This window comes from Calliphora vicina, chromosome X, assembly GCF_958450345.1.
Source record: "Calliphora vicina chromosome X, idCalVici1.1, whole genome shotgun sequence".
In the NCBI taxonomy this organism is placed as follows: Eukaryota; Metazoa; Arthropoda; class Insecta; order Diptera; family Calliphoridae; genus Calliphora; species Calliphora vicina.
The window spans coordinates 619695-634694 of record NC_088785.1 but is presented as its reverse complement, the minus strand read 5'-3'; the positions used below and the strand labels follow the sequence as shown (position 1 = coordinate 634694).

Below are 15000 nucleotides of genomic sequence, written 5' to 3'. Positions count from 1 at the left end.
AACGCACCCTTAAAATCAACAAATATGCCAAGGACATATTTGCTTGCAGAGTTTACAACGCTAGACTTGACATGGTGCCACGCGTCCTCAACAGATTTCCCCTCTTTAAATCCGAACTGAAACTCAGAAGCCACCTCATTGTAGGACTCCCTCAGTCTATATACCATCATCCTTTCCAGCACTTTTCCAAGTACCGGAAGGAGGCTGATACCCCGATATGAGCGTGGATCACTCCTCACTTTATCGGGCGACTTCAGGAGCACCACAACTTTAGCCTGCTTCCAAGCCTCAGGGAAATAGCCCTCACTGATACACCTCCCAAAGACTGACTCCAGATATTCCGGTATGGCCTTCCAGATGCTTTTACACATCTCTCCAGTCATACCATCAATACCCGGAGATTTCCTACTTTTGACTCGGTATATGCTATCATCAACTTCCATTCTTTCCAGTGGCGGAGGACTAATCATCTCCCCATAGGGAAGATGATCAGCCGATTCCGCCCCCGGAAAGAAAGTCTCAAGCAAGGCGTCCGTGCACTGTCTCCACGTCAGCAACGTTGTGTTACCAACCCGAAGACCCGACAAGTCCGCCTGTTGCCGTCTACCCCTAAGGATACGGTAAACCTTACCCCAGGGGTCATCCCTGTTGTCCTGTACGAAAGTACGCCACTCGTCCTCCTTCACACTCACGATTCTGTCCTTGTAGACTCTCAAGGCAGCCAGATAGTCAGCTTTTCGCTGCACCAGATCTCCTGCATTAGAGCGCCTTCCCCTCTGGAATCGCTTCCTGAGACGACGAACGCTCCTCCGCATCAGATCCAGCTCGCGAGTCCACCACCTGACCCCTCCCTGACGAGTCTTGCGACAACGACCAAGGAGAGTATCATTAGTGGTACACATCCACCGATCTATCAGGCTGACTTGACTGTCAATAGTAAGTGCCCTAAAGTCGTCAATTGGAACATCCAACGCTGCCCACCGAAATGCGTCAGCATAGTTATCCCAATTGACGTCGCGTAGTTTCCACTTGCGTGGTAGGTACGTCCCGTCCGTTGCCCGTTGGTGGGAGACCACAATCTCAATGAGACTATGATCACTCACACCAAAGTCATCCCTAATCTTCCAGCTAAAACGGTATTCTGTCATTGCCCCCATATTGGCTAACGTCACGTCAATGTCACTACATCCTCTTGGACCATCAAAAGTGTACATCTCACTAGGCTCATTGAGGACAATGAACCGCTTTGTGACCAGCCATTCACTAAGCATGACACCTCGCAAGTAGTTCTGATGAGCAGAAGTATTCCCGCCCATCTTAGAGAACCACATGCGAGAGCATGCATTTGCGTCTAAACCAAGGATTATAGGTGAACTACTATCCAGTAGTAGTACCGAATCCATGTACCCTAAATAGGGTTCAAGAGGCCCCCCAAACCTACAGTAGATGCTTGTCAGTAGCATTCTACCAAAACCGCCCTCTACGCTAACGCAGACTCCCCAATCACTCCTACTCATAACCGTACAGTTAATGTAACTGTCCTTAATTATAATAGCGGCGTTGCCCCCCAAGTCCGTAAACGCTCGCATACCCCCCGGCAAACCCCTGATGTGACCATCCGTGACATACGGCTCCTGCACGAGTGCAAAAGTCGCATTCAGGTTGTACATCGCTTGACCTAGTTCGCAAATCACCGAATATGCCCGCTGGCAGTTAAGCTGCAAGATTTTCAAATCTGTACCCTCCATATTAATGGCGTGCGTTCGCCTTGGCAACAATGGCGCTGTATACCGGGCAGGCTGCAGACATCATCAGATGCCCAGCCGGAAGCCCCTTAAAGGCACAGTTCCTGCATCTCACCTCATTCTGGCAGCGTGAGGCTAAGTGGCCGGCCGTGCCACATAAGCGACAGACATCAGTCTTCATCCTGCAGTCCCGTACCATATGGTCGAAACCCAGGCATCTAAAGCAGCTGGGGACTGCGTCGTGTCGTCGTACCGTAAATGAAAACCATTTCACGTAGCACCTTCCGATATCAAGCAATTGCTGCAAAGTATCAGTATTGCCCTCAAGTACGACGTTTACCGGGCTGCCATTAGGCTTCCAAGGGCCAGTCACCAGACGAACGCTCCGTTTAAAGACTTCCTCGGACATCACCTGCTTCAGATTCATCTCGTACAGCTCCGTCATAAATTCATCCGGGGTAATCTCCGGATGAACTCGCTGCACGACGATCCTTGGCCCGAGCTTGTCTCTCACCGACACCTCCAACCCTACCTCACCAAACTTAGTATTCTTCGCTACCTTCTCCCTTTCCGCTACCGACGGGGTCCGAATGACCGCTCCGCCATCTCGCATAGGCCGCAACTCGTGAACCCGAACACCCAACGTGGGGCCGACCTCCTGCTCGACCTTCCTCATTACTTCCTTAGAGGTTGCACCGCCCTTACCACGAACAACAACCGACCAGGTCTCCACTGGCTTCGGTACCGCCGGAAGAACAGCCGCAGAATTAGCAGCCACAGCTACGGGTGCCCGGGCAGAATGCCGGGGAACAGGCAACATTGGCGGCGGCATCTGGGTTGTCCCGACAGCATCCAATCGTCCTCTAAGCCGCTCATTATCTAGCATGAGACGCATAAGAAGCTCCTCATATCTCGATGATACTTCGATTACCTTCTTGGCCAGCACCACATCAACACCTGGCTCCAGCATGACCTGCGTAAGGTCCCTGGTGACCTCCTTAAGCTCCCCCACATAATCAGAAGAGGCAGTGGTAGCCCTCTTCTTCCTCCTCGACCTGTTGGTGGTGTTGTCTTCAGCAGACCCCATCACTTCATCAGCAGCAGAAGGAGCAACATATACAGCTGAAACAGCAGTAGCAGCACGCTTCGACTTGGGAGACCCCGGTTTAAACCGTTTGCTCCCAGAGTCCTCCACCTCCACCTCCGTACCCGAAACCTCACTCTCAGAATGCCGCACTTTAGGTACGGCAACTGGGGGCACAAACATCACGTCGTCAGTGGCGGTATCCGACGCGTCACCCCTAGGCTTCGCCTTCTCGCCTTTCCTCTTACCAGCCGGAGGCATGGTATGAAACTAGAAAAACTCGAAGAAAAAAAAAAAAAAAACAATAAAAAAAAAAAACGATAAAAATAGTACCAAAAGACACAAATCAGAAAAAATTTCCAATTTATAGGAACTCCCTACTATCTGTCAGCAAAAAATGTGAATTGCCCTAATAGCCAAGACACCAAAACACAAAGTAGCACGGACACACACCACTTAGCGGAGACACAAACCGGAAATGGTCGAACCAAAACCGGATGTGAACTGCGTTACCGACCGGAAGTGGACACTATTACCAATGCAGTTTCGCACTGCCTTACCAATGCGGTTTTCGTCGACTTATCGACTTACCGACCGCACTGCCTTACCCGCACTGCCTTACCCGCACTGTATTACCCGCACTGTATTACCCGAACCGTGTTACCCGAACCGTATTACCACTATGAACTGTATTACCAGTTACAAGTGGCAGCACCGACACACACACTCGCCGTATGGCAACACCGAAAAAAGCCGCCGGAGATTGGCCTTGAGACACTTTGTCAGCGGAGTCTCAACTTTTGCCAGCGGAGTCTCAACTTTTCTTACTTACAATTGTACACACACACGCACTATCTACAAAAGTCACACACGTTTTAAAGTTTATAGGCCGATTTTTCATCCGCCTATATCTTTTCAATCCTTCAACCGATTTCAAAAATACGAATATTTCCGAAATCCTCAGAGTTCCAGCTTTTATAATCACTATCGCTCACTTCACTATTTAAACTTTTCACTCGAAAAATTACACCCGAAACTTACGCTTATAAAAACACGTCCGTACTCAACGGCAGTCACAGCAAAAGTGAGTAGATAGGGACAGTAGGAATCTCGTTAATCCATTCATGCGCGTCACTAATTAGATGACGAGGCATTTGGCTATTTTTTTTTTACGATCGAACCCACCAAACTCACACCCACTCCTCCCCGATCAAGGAGTGACCTTGCCTCGACGGAAACGAGAGGCGGTGTCCGTACTAACCTAGTCCGGACTAGGTAGAGCTGTCCTAAATTAAGCCCGATCCCGCAGGCTGCACGTAATTTACTTTAACTTAGTCAAAATAAAACAAAAATTCCTGGAGACACCTCATAAGAGATGCCTACAGGAGTCAAAAAAATGGTGAAACGGTATGCTAACCTAACCGATACCCGATCTATTGCTGCGAGACCCCATGAACCTTCTGTGCGATATAATACCTCCTATCATAACTCTAGTACTAATTAAAGCGGTTTCCCTCTTCCCTAACAACCCCCACTCAACTAACCTATTCACTGAATCCCTAGACCAAACTCCTCTCCAATTAAGTGTTATTGCGCAAAATTGCACCTGGTTGCGTCCGTATTTTTCTGTCAGTGCCCTAATAACGCCCTGTGTATTGTATTTGTCCGTCTTTTCCTTGTGCATATTAGACAAATCACGACCATCTGTAACGACCTGTGCGTCAAGCACATAGATCTTTTCCCCTTTTAAAACCGCAATGTCAGGTTTCCTGATCCCAGAGGTTGTTTGCAATTGATCTTCTACTACAACCTGAAGTCCTTTAGCCCTCAGACTCCTTCCCATAAATTTAACTACACTATCGTGTCTATTCGTCCTATCCCTTTTCGTTCTAAAACATCCCTGAACTATATGATTCAAAGTTTCCTGAGCATCACATCCTGCACGGCACTTTCGATCTGATGTCCTCCCACGGGTACATCTTGAACGTGTAGGGAGCGCATTAATACGCAACTTTATACAATTGATAAAGTCCCTTCCAGACAAAAGTCTAGTCGGTTCCCTTATCCAACGTTGGGCTTGTTTGTGATCACTACTATGTAGTAAACCACGCCCATCAAAAGATTTGTACAAGCGATCTGCCCAGAAAGCTTTTAAATCCCCCTTGCTTAGGATCCTAACTTCTCCTGTATCTAAACGTCTTTCAACTTTGGCGACCTCTGAAGCAACGAAAGTATCCACAGAAACAATCCCACTTGGGAGTGGTAATTGTAATTCTTGTAGACGCTTAAGTCTCAACAGCGGTGCTTGCCACCTAAGCGCCACAATGCCCAGACCGCCATCCTCCACGGAAGCATGGAAGTACGCGATTGGAACATCGTCTGGCAAGCTGAGCCATTTTCGTAAGTAGGCCCTAATTGTCCTATCGATACCCCTTAAGCAACCAATCATAACGTTCCCGAGGGTCAGTACATGATAAAGTTGAGGTATCAATACCGATCTAAGTGCAAACAACCTCTGCTGTGGTTTTAGGGGTGCTCTTGTGAGCCGATCTAACTTCTCTCTCTCTTCTCTTCAAATCCACCTTAGTTCTGCCTTCTGCGGTGAAAGTCACACCTAGGTATTTCCACTCTTCGGTCCTCTTCAGTGCTCTTATGGGAGTCATAGTTACTCCCGCCGTTTACCCGCGCTTACTTGAATTTCTTCACTTTGACATTCAGAGCACTGGGCAGAAATCACATTGTGTCAACACCCGCTAGGGCCATCACAATGCTTTGTTTTAATTAGACAGTCGGATTCCCCAAGTCCGTGCCAGTTCTGAATTGATTGTTAATTGATAGTCGTTATAATTTAAAAGGAATATATCTTGCGATAATTCCCTAAAAATTTTAGCAAGAAAGTTCCACAATTGGCTACGTAACTACTATCCGGGGAACAAGATCCGAGAATCTCTATTTACCCAGAACGAGTACATAAACCATGTTATTGCTTCCCAATCAAGCCCGACTATCTCAATCTTCAGAGCCAATCCTTATCCCGAAGTTACGGATCTAATTTGCCGACTTCCCTTACCTACATTATTCTATCGACTAGAGACTCTTCACCTTGGAGACCAGCTGCGGATATTGGTACGGCCTGTTGAGAAGTTTGCGTGACCCCACCATAAATTTTCAAGGTCCGAGGAGAAAATATCGACACAACAGTAAATGTCATGCTCTTCTAGTCCATCTACCATATCTCTCTTCGAAAGACTTCCATGGTAGTACGACTATAAAACAGAAAAGAAAACTCTTCCGATACCTCTCGACGGCTTCTTTATGGTCGTTCCTGTTGCCAGGATGAGCACAAGGCCCATATTTAATAACAAACGGATACTCAACAGGTTACGGAATTGGAACCGTATTCCCTTTCGTTCAAAATTATTCAAGTGTTTAATTACTAAGCAATTTTACTTCCTTTTCATTATAACTTGAAAATTTTCGGCTTTCGCCTTAAACTTAGGACCGACTAACTCGTGATCAACCACTGTTCACACGAAACCCTTCTCCACTTCAGTCCTCCAAGGTCTCATTCGATTATTTGCTACTACCACCAAGATCTGTACCAATGGCAGCTCCATGCAGGCTTACGCCAAACACTTCTATGCTCACCATTGTACCCTCCTACTCACTAAAGTTTCAAAGTTTATAATCCAACCGAAATTGAACATAAACCATTTACTTTAGCGGTAATGTATAGGTATACAACTTAAGCGCCATCCATTTTAAGGGCTAGTTGCTTCGGCAGGTGAGTTGTTACACACTCCTTAGCGGATTACGACTTCCATGTCCACCGTCCTGCTGTTTTAAGCAACCAACGCCTTTCATGGTATCTGCATGAGTTGTTAATTTGGGCACCGTAACATTACGTTTGGTTCATCCCACAGCGCCAGTTCTGCTTACCAAAAGTGGCCCACTGGGCACATTATATCACAACCACTACCTTCATACCAAGAAAGGTGAGGTTCTTACCCATTTAAAGTTTGAGAATAGGTTAAGATCGTTTCGACCCTAAGGCCTCTAATCATTCGCTTTACCAGATAAGATTATTTTACATAATTTTTAAATGCACCAGCTATCCTGAGGGAAACTTCGGAGGGAACCAGCTACTAGATGGTTCGATTGGTCTTTCGCCCCTATACTCAATTCTGACAATCGATTTGCACGTCAGAACTGTTTCGGTCTTCCATCAGGGTTTCCCCTGACTTCAACCTGATCAAGTATAGTTCACCATCTTTCGGGTCACAGCATATATGCTCAAGGTACGCTCTAGTTAGAGGTATAAATAATATAAATACTATTATACATAACTGTATAGAACGCCCCGGGATTGAATTAATAGACTATAAATAGGCTAAAAACTAATCCCATTAAATTAAGTTATGTTAATTACGCTATTAGGTTTTTATTCCCAATAACTTGCAAATATGTTAGACTCCTTGGTCCGTGTTTCAAGACGGGTCCCGAAGGTATCCTGAATCTTTCGCATTGTTAATCATATAAGTGCATATAATAAACATAAAGATCAATGATCAATATGCTATTATAAAATATAAATATTTAAGCACTATATATAATAAATCTATCAACACTTTATCAAATCAAAAGCATTTATTCGATATTAAAATGCAAGCAAAATAATTTGAATAAACTTAAGCAAATGATCTTATGATAAATATATTTATGTTAATAGATTACAATGTCCTTTATAGAAAAAATGCACACCATTATTATAATATTATAAATATTAAAATCATAAAGATGAATTTTCCATAACGGATATTCAGGTTCATCGGGCTTAACCTCTAAGCAGTTTCACGTACTATTTAACTCTCTATTCAGAGTTCTTTTCAACTTTCCCTCACGGTACTTGTTTACTATCGGTCTCATGGTTATATTTAGTTTTAGATGGAGTTTACCACCCACTTAGTGCTGCACTATCAAGCAACACGACTCTTTGGAAATGCCATCTAGTAATCATTAACGTTATACGGGCCTGGCACCCTCTTTGGGTAAATGGTCTCATTTAAGAAGGACTTAAATCGTTAATTTCTCATACTAGAAATTTGACATTCCATACACTGCATCTCACATTTGCCATAAAGACAAAGTGACTTAGTGCTGAACTATTTTCTTTTCGCTCGCCGCTACTAAGAAAATCCTTGTTAGTTTCTTTTCCTCCCCTCATTAATATGCTTAAATTCAGGGGGTAATCCCATATGAGTTGAGGTTGTAATAAAAAAATTTTTTAAATCATAAAATATCAAAACCACAAATAGAAATCATTTCTTTTATTTTCTGTTTAAATAAAAAATTCTTTTTAATAGAGAGGCAATCCTAGTTTCATAAAAAAATATTTTATGCTAGACCTTCCTCAATAAAAAAATGAATATAAAATATATAATATTAAATACTCTGATTTTATTCGTTAGAGGTTTTGTATCTTTAACTTTTAGTATTATGAATATAGTAGAATATCCAGTAATACAACATGTGCTTTTAAAAAATTTTACATATTAAATATATAAAAGATTTTTAAAGCAACTTATTTAGCATAGTCTTACAACCCTCAACCATATGTAGTCCAAGCAGCACTCTAATTATAAATTAAAGTACCTTACAGCATGGACTGCGATATGCGTTCAAAATGTCGATGTTCATGTGTCCTGCAGTTCACACGATGACGCACAGTTTGCTGCGTTCTTCATCGACCCATGAGCCAAGTGATCCACCGCTTAGAGTGATATATTTATTTTTGTTTAAATAGCAATTCATAAATTTGTTTATTGAAAGAAATCAAAAATACACCAAACCAAATTGGCATATATCAATTCCTTCAATAATATTTTTTTTAATTTTAAAACATACCACAAAGTTTGTTGCGAATATCTTAGTTCTTTTAGAAAGAACAATTTTTTTTAACTTGTATACAAGTACAACTATAATTGTGAGTTTAATTTTTATGCAATGTATGGATATACAATAAATTGTATTGCCAGTACACTAAAATGAATATATTATATATATTTCAAATATTCCCATCCAATGTATGATTTAAGTTCATAAATCAGTACATCTTTTTTTAATAAAAGAGAATAAAAGAAAATATATTATATATATATATAATTTCCAACGACTTTTTTTATAATATTATTAAATATAATATTATTTTATTATTAAAGAGTTTTTCTTTCAATAACACTTTTAGTGTTTTTCTCTTTTTTTTTATAAAAAAAAAATATTTAAATATTTTTAATTTTATTTTTATTAGCCTTTTTTTTTAAAGGGCATTATGTTTTTTTTTTTATTAATATTTTTTATATATAAATATATAAAAAAAATTTTTTTATCGGTTAGGAACACATTAATGATCCTTCCGCAGGTTCACCTACGGAAACCTTGTTACGACTTTTACTTCCTCTAAATAATCAAGTTCGGTCAACTTTTGCGAAACAACCGTAACACACAAGGCGTTACAGTGATCACGTCCGGAGACCTCACTAAATAATTCAATCGGTAGTAGCGACGGGCGGTGTGTACAAAGGGCAGGGACGTAATCAATGCGAGTTAATGACTCACACTTACTGGGAATTCCAAGTTCATGTGAACAGTTTCAGTTCACAATCCCAAGCATGAAAGTGGTTCAGCGGTTTACCCGGACCTCTCGGTCTAGGAAATACACGTTGATACTTTCATTGCAGCGCGCGTGCAGCCCAGGACATCTAAGGGCATCACAGACCTGTTATTGCTCAATCTCATTATTGCTAGACGCAATTTGTCCATTTAAGAAGCTAGTGTCCTTATAATGGGACAAACCAACAGGTACGGCTCCACTTTCATAAACACATTCAAACACTCACACATTTTACTGCACTCATGAATGAAGGCTACAAAAGCTTCAAACACCATAATCCTGAAAGCATCTATTTAATATATTTGAGTCTCGTTCGTTATCGGAATTAACCAGACAAATCACTCCACGAACTAAGAACGGCCATGCACCACCACCCATAGATTCGAGAAAGAGCTATCAATCTGTCTTACACACTTATGTTCGGACCTGGTAAGTTTTCCCGTGTTGAGTCAAATTAAGCCGCAGGCTCCACTCCTGGTGGTGCCCTTCCGTCAATTCCTTTAAGTTTCAGCTTTGCAACCATACTTCCCCCGGAGCCCAAAAGCTTTGGTTTCCCGGGAAGCGACTGAGAGAGCCATGATAGTAGCTACACCCAATTGCTAGCTGGCATCGTTTATGGTTAGAACTAGGGCGGTATCTGATCGCCTTCGAACCTCTAACTTTCGTTCTTGATTAATGAAAACATCTTTGGCAAATGCTTTCGCTTAAGTTAGTCTTACGACGGTCCAAGAATTTCACCTCTCGCGTCGTAATACTAATGCCCCCAAACTGCTTCTATTAATCATTACCTCTTGATCTAAAAACCAATGAAAGTAGAACAGAGGTCTTATTTCATTATTCCATGCACAAAATATTCAGGCATTTGGAGCCTGCTTTAAGCACTCTAATTTGTTCAAAGTAATTGTACCGGCCCACAACAACACTCGATGAAGAGCACTGAAGCAGGTTTAAATAGGAGGAATATGCACAAATACAAGTATTTAATACATATAAGAACTCCACCGGTAATACGCTTACATACATAAGGTACAGTACAAACTACAATTATAGTTGTACTACCCGTATGAAGCACAAGTTCAACTACGAACGTTTTAACCGCAACAACTTTAATATACGCTATTGGAGCTGGAGTTACCGCGGCTGCTGGCACCAGACTTGCCCTCCAATAGGTCCTTGTTAAAGGATTTAAAGTGTACTCATTCCAATTACAGGGCCTCTAATATGAGTCCTGTATTGTTATTTTTCGTCACTACCTCCCCGAGCTGGGAGTGGGTAATTTACGCGCCTGCTGCCTTCCTTAGATGTGGTAGCCGTTTCTCAGGCTCCCTCTCCGGAATCGAACCCTGATTCCCCGTTACCCGTTGCAACCATGGTAGTCCTAGATACTACCATCAAAAGTTGATAGGGCAGACATTTGAAAGATCTGTCGTCGGTACAAGACCATACGATCAGCAAGTTATCTAGAGTTCAACCATAATAACGATCTTGCGATCGCTTGGTTTTAGCCTAATAAAAGCATACGTCCCAAAGGTCCGTATTTATATTGCATGTATTAGCTCTAGAATTACCACAGTTATCCAAGTAACTGTTAACGATCTAAGGAACCATAACTGATATAATGAGCCTTTTGCGGTTTCACTTTTAATTCGTGTGTACTTAGACATGCATGGCTTAATCTTTGAGACAAGCATATAACTACTGGCAGGATCAACCAGAATAATGTTTTATTTATATTATTTGTTTTCAATTGGTTTTAGTTGAAAAGAAATTTAACGAAAATCAGCTTTTTATCGCGTCATATTCGTCATTCCAAATTCACTGTTCTTGATTTTTAAACAATATATTGTTCTATTATCATTTATTTCACATTGCATCATATAATATTTTTCAATATATATGATATTTTTTGATATGCAATTAAGAATTACATTTCATTCATATTTCATTTTTACATTTTATACATTTTTGAAAAACACCAAAAAATCTTCACCAAAAAAATCTTATATAAAAAAAACTAAGAAAATACTTATTTTTCTTTATTCGATTTTAACAAAATAAATTTACCAATGCAAATATTGAAATCCCCAAGAATATAAAAAAATTCTTGTTCTAGAGACCAAAGCATCATAAATAATTTTAGCACATTGAATAAAAATTAATTTTAATATTTCAATAAAGAAAAATTAAAATTATAAAAAAAAAATAAAATAAATAATTACACTAACACGAATAACTATACAGTTCAATCAACAAACTAAAAAAATTTGTCGACAAACTTAAATAGATTCATCGTTAGCGGCAAATAAACTAAAAAAAGTTTTCATTGCTCTCCCCACACACAAAATACTATACCACATATATTCAACGCAAATAATAAAATAGATATTTAAAAACCTCAATACACAATATAAAAAACAAGCAAATAGTTCCAACATTCACGTTGTAACATTCTTGCACAATATCATCATTCGCATTCGATTTTCATTCTTAAATCAATTTTAACACACCGTATATTAGTATTTTTGATGTTTTGTGTGAATATTTAGTATCTCTGCATTTTATGTCAAGAGTATATAGAGATAGTTACATACAACTTCCCCGCCAATTTCGTTTTCCGAAACTTTAAAATTGTATATCTTGAGTTCTAAGCAACTTTTTTGAAATTTTCTTTTTGATTATGAATCGTACGAATTATTACTAATTTTTGGATAAAAAAAATTTTTAAATTTTCTAAAATTGTAGATTTTTTTTTTTTGAAATTTCAAAATTTCAAAATTTCTATTTCCCTAACTTACAAAAGTAAGAAAAATTAAAATAAAATTTTATCGATTTTGATAATTTTTTAAGAAATTTCATACAATATGAACTAATATCAACATCTAAATAGATTTTCTTTTCAAATTGTTCAATATTTCAAAATAAAAAATTTTCGATTTTTTCAAAAATTTTATTATTTTATGAAATATTTCCTTAAATTGTAAAAATTTGTATGAAAAATATACTTTTCTTTATTATTTTTGGGATTTTGTATGAAAATCATTATAGATTTTAGTCCACATTTTTTTCAATTTATAACATTTAACTAATAAATAGTATTATTTTCACAAATTTAACAAATTTGTATAACAATTTAACTTTTCTTTATTATTTTTGGTACTATTATAAAGGAAAATCATTATAGATTTTATTAAATCCACAATACATTTTATATTTTGTTTTGTTTTGTGTAGTAGTATTGTTATTATTAGTAGAGGAGTAAAACTAAATAATTTTAATACATACATCCATCCATCTATACATTCATCTCATTAGCAAACAACATTTTTGTGTATAAGTAATAGAGTAGAGTAAAACTAAATAATTTTAATACATCTATCATCAGCAAACAAGGGACAGTATAATTTTCCTAGGGACAGTAGGAAACTCGTTAATCCATTCATATGTGTCACTAATTAGATGACGAGAACTTTGTCTACCTAATGACGTTAATATTTAATTCCGCCGTTCAACCGCGCTTACAGTATCACATTTTTGTGTAAGCATTAGAGTAAAACTACTCTATCGTTATTTTTATCGCTTAATAATGATGTGTGAGCCAATATTTTTTCTTTTTTCACAATGATGTGGCGATGAGAGCCAACATTTTTTTTAAATAAATTTTTCTACTTTGAAATTAGAATGAAACTACTCAGTATTTTTCTTTTTTTTACTTCATAATGATAGGATGAGCCAATATTTTATTATTTTCTTCACAATAATGTGATGAGCCAATATTTTATTAAATTTTTTCATAATGATGTGGTGATGAGAGTCAACATTTTTTTTTTAAATATAGGGACAGTAGGAATCTCGTTAATCCATTCATATGCATCACTAATTCGATGATGAGGACTTTGTCTAACTTAAGACCTTAATATTTAATGCCGCCGTTCAACAGCGCTTACTGAAATTTCTTCACATTGACAACATTCAGAGCACTGGACAGAATCAAATTTTTGTCAGCATTAGAGTAAAACTACTTTGTATTTTTTCATTGTCGCTTAATAATGACATAGCGGAGCCATCATTTTTTTTTTTTGTAATAAATTTTAGAGTAACACTACTTTGTATTTTTTCATTATCGCTTAATAATGATGAACTGAGCCATCATTTTTTTTTTTTGTAATAAATTTTAGAGTAAAACTACTTTTTCATTATCGCTTAATAATGATGAACTGAGCCATCATTTTTTTTTTTTGTAATAAATTTTAGAGTAAAACTACTTTGTATTTTTTCATTATCGCTTAATAATGATGAACTGAGCCATCATTTTTTTTTTTTGTAATAAATTTTTTCATCTCATCAACCACGCTTACTCGAATTTCTTCACATTGACATTCAGAGCACTTGGCAGAATGAAATTTTTCAAAACATTGTTAAGAAAAATATTTATTATTTAGTTAATTTCTTTTCACACATTCAATTTTCAAAATATTCTTATTTATTATTTGTATAATAAAGAATCTAGTGTTTAATCCATTCAATATCAAAACATCATGAGCTGCTTACTCGATTTTGTTAACATTAGAGTAAAACTAGTTAAACCATTCATATTCATCATCACTATTTGTATGACGAGGTATTTGGCTACCTTATGATCTTAATATTTGCTACAGCCGTTTAAAAAACAAATAATGGCTCAGTACCTCATTATTAAGCGACAATGAAAAAATTCAAAGTAGTTTTACTCTAAAATTTATTTATGGGCAGAATAAAATTTTTCAAAACATTGTTAAGAAAAATATTTATTATTTAGTTAATTTCTTTTCACACATTCAATTTTCAAAATATTCTTCTTTATTATTTGTATAATAAAGAATCTAGTGTTTAATCCATTCAATATCAAAACATCATGAGCTGCTTACTCGATTTTGTTAACATTAGAGTAAAACTAGTTAAACCATTCATATTCATCATCACTATTTGTATGATGACGAGGTATTTGGCTACCTCTCTCTTATGATCTTAATATTTAATACAGCCGTTTAAACGCGCTTACTCGAATTTCTTCACATTGACATTCAGAGCACTTGGCAGAATGAAATTTTTCAAAACATTGTTAAGAAAAATATTTATTATTTAGTTAATTTCTTTTCACACATTCAATTTTCAAAATATTCTCATTTATTATTTGTATAATAAATAATCTAGTGTTTAATCCATTCAATATCAAAACATCATGAGCTGCTTACTCGATTTTGTTAAAATTAGAGTAAAACTAGTTAAACCATTCATATTCATCATCACTATTTGTATGACGAGGTATTTGGCTACCTCCTTATGATCTTAATATTTAATACAGCCGTTTAAACGCGCTTACTCGAATTTCTTCACATTGACATTCAGAGCACTTGGCAGAATGAAATTTTTCAAAACATTGTTAAGAAAAATATTTTTATTATTTAGTTAATTTCTTTTCACACATTCAATTTTCAAAATATTCTTATTTATTATTTGTATAA

General features: G+C 37.8%; 2 non-coding genes and 1 pseudogene across 2 annotated transcripts; all 3 read right to left on the bottom strand.

The window, feature by feature from the left end:
* Positions 1–8098, bottom strand: part of LOC135962939 (large subunit ribosomal RNA) — an 11506-nt pseudogene extending 3408 nt beyond the window's left edge.
* A 330-nt stretch (positions 8099–8428) lies between these two features.
* On the bottom strand, positions 8429–8608 carry LOC135962982 (5.8S ribosomal RNA). Its single transcript, XR_010576792.1, has one exon. It is a non-coding gene; the product is annotated as a 5.8S ribosomal RNA (ribosomal RNA).
* Positions 8609–9230: 622 nt separating this feature from the next.
* On the bottom strand, positions 9231–11217 carry LOC135962898 (small subunit ribosomal RNA). The gene has a single exon (XR_010576739.1). It is a non-coding gene; the product is annotated as a small subunit ribosomal RNA (ribosomal RNA).
* Between the last annotated feature and the right edge of the window lie 3783 nt (positions 11218–15000).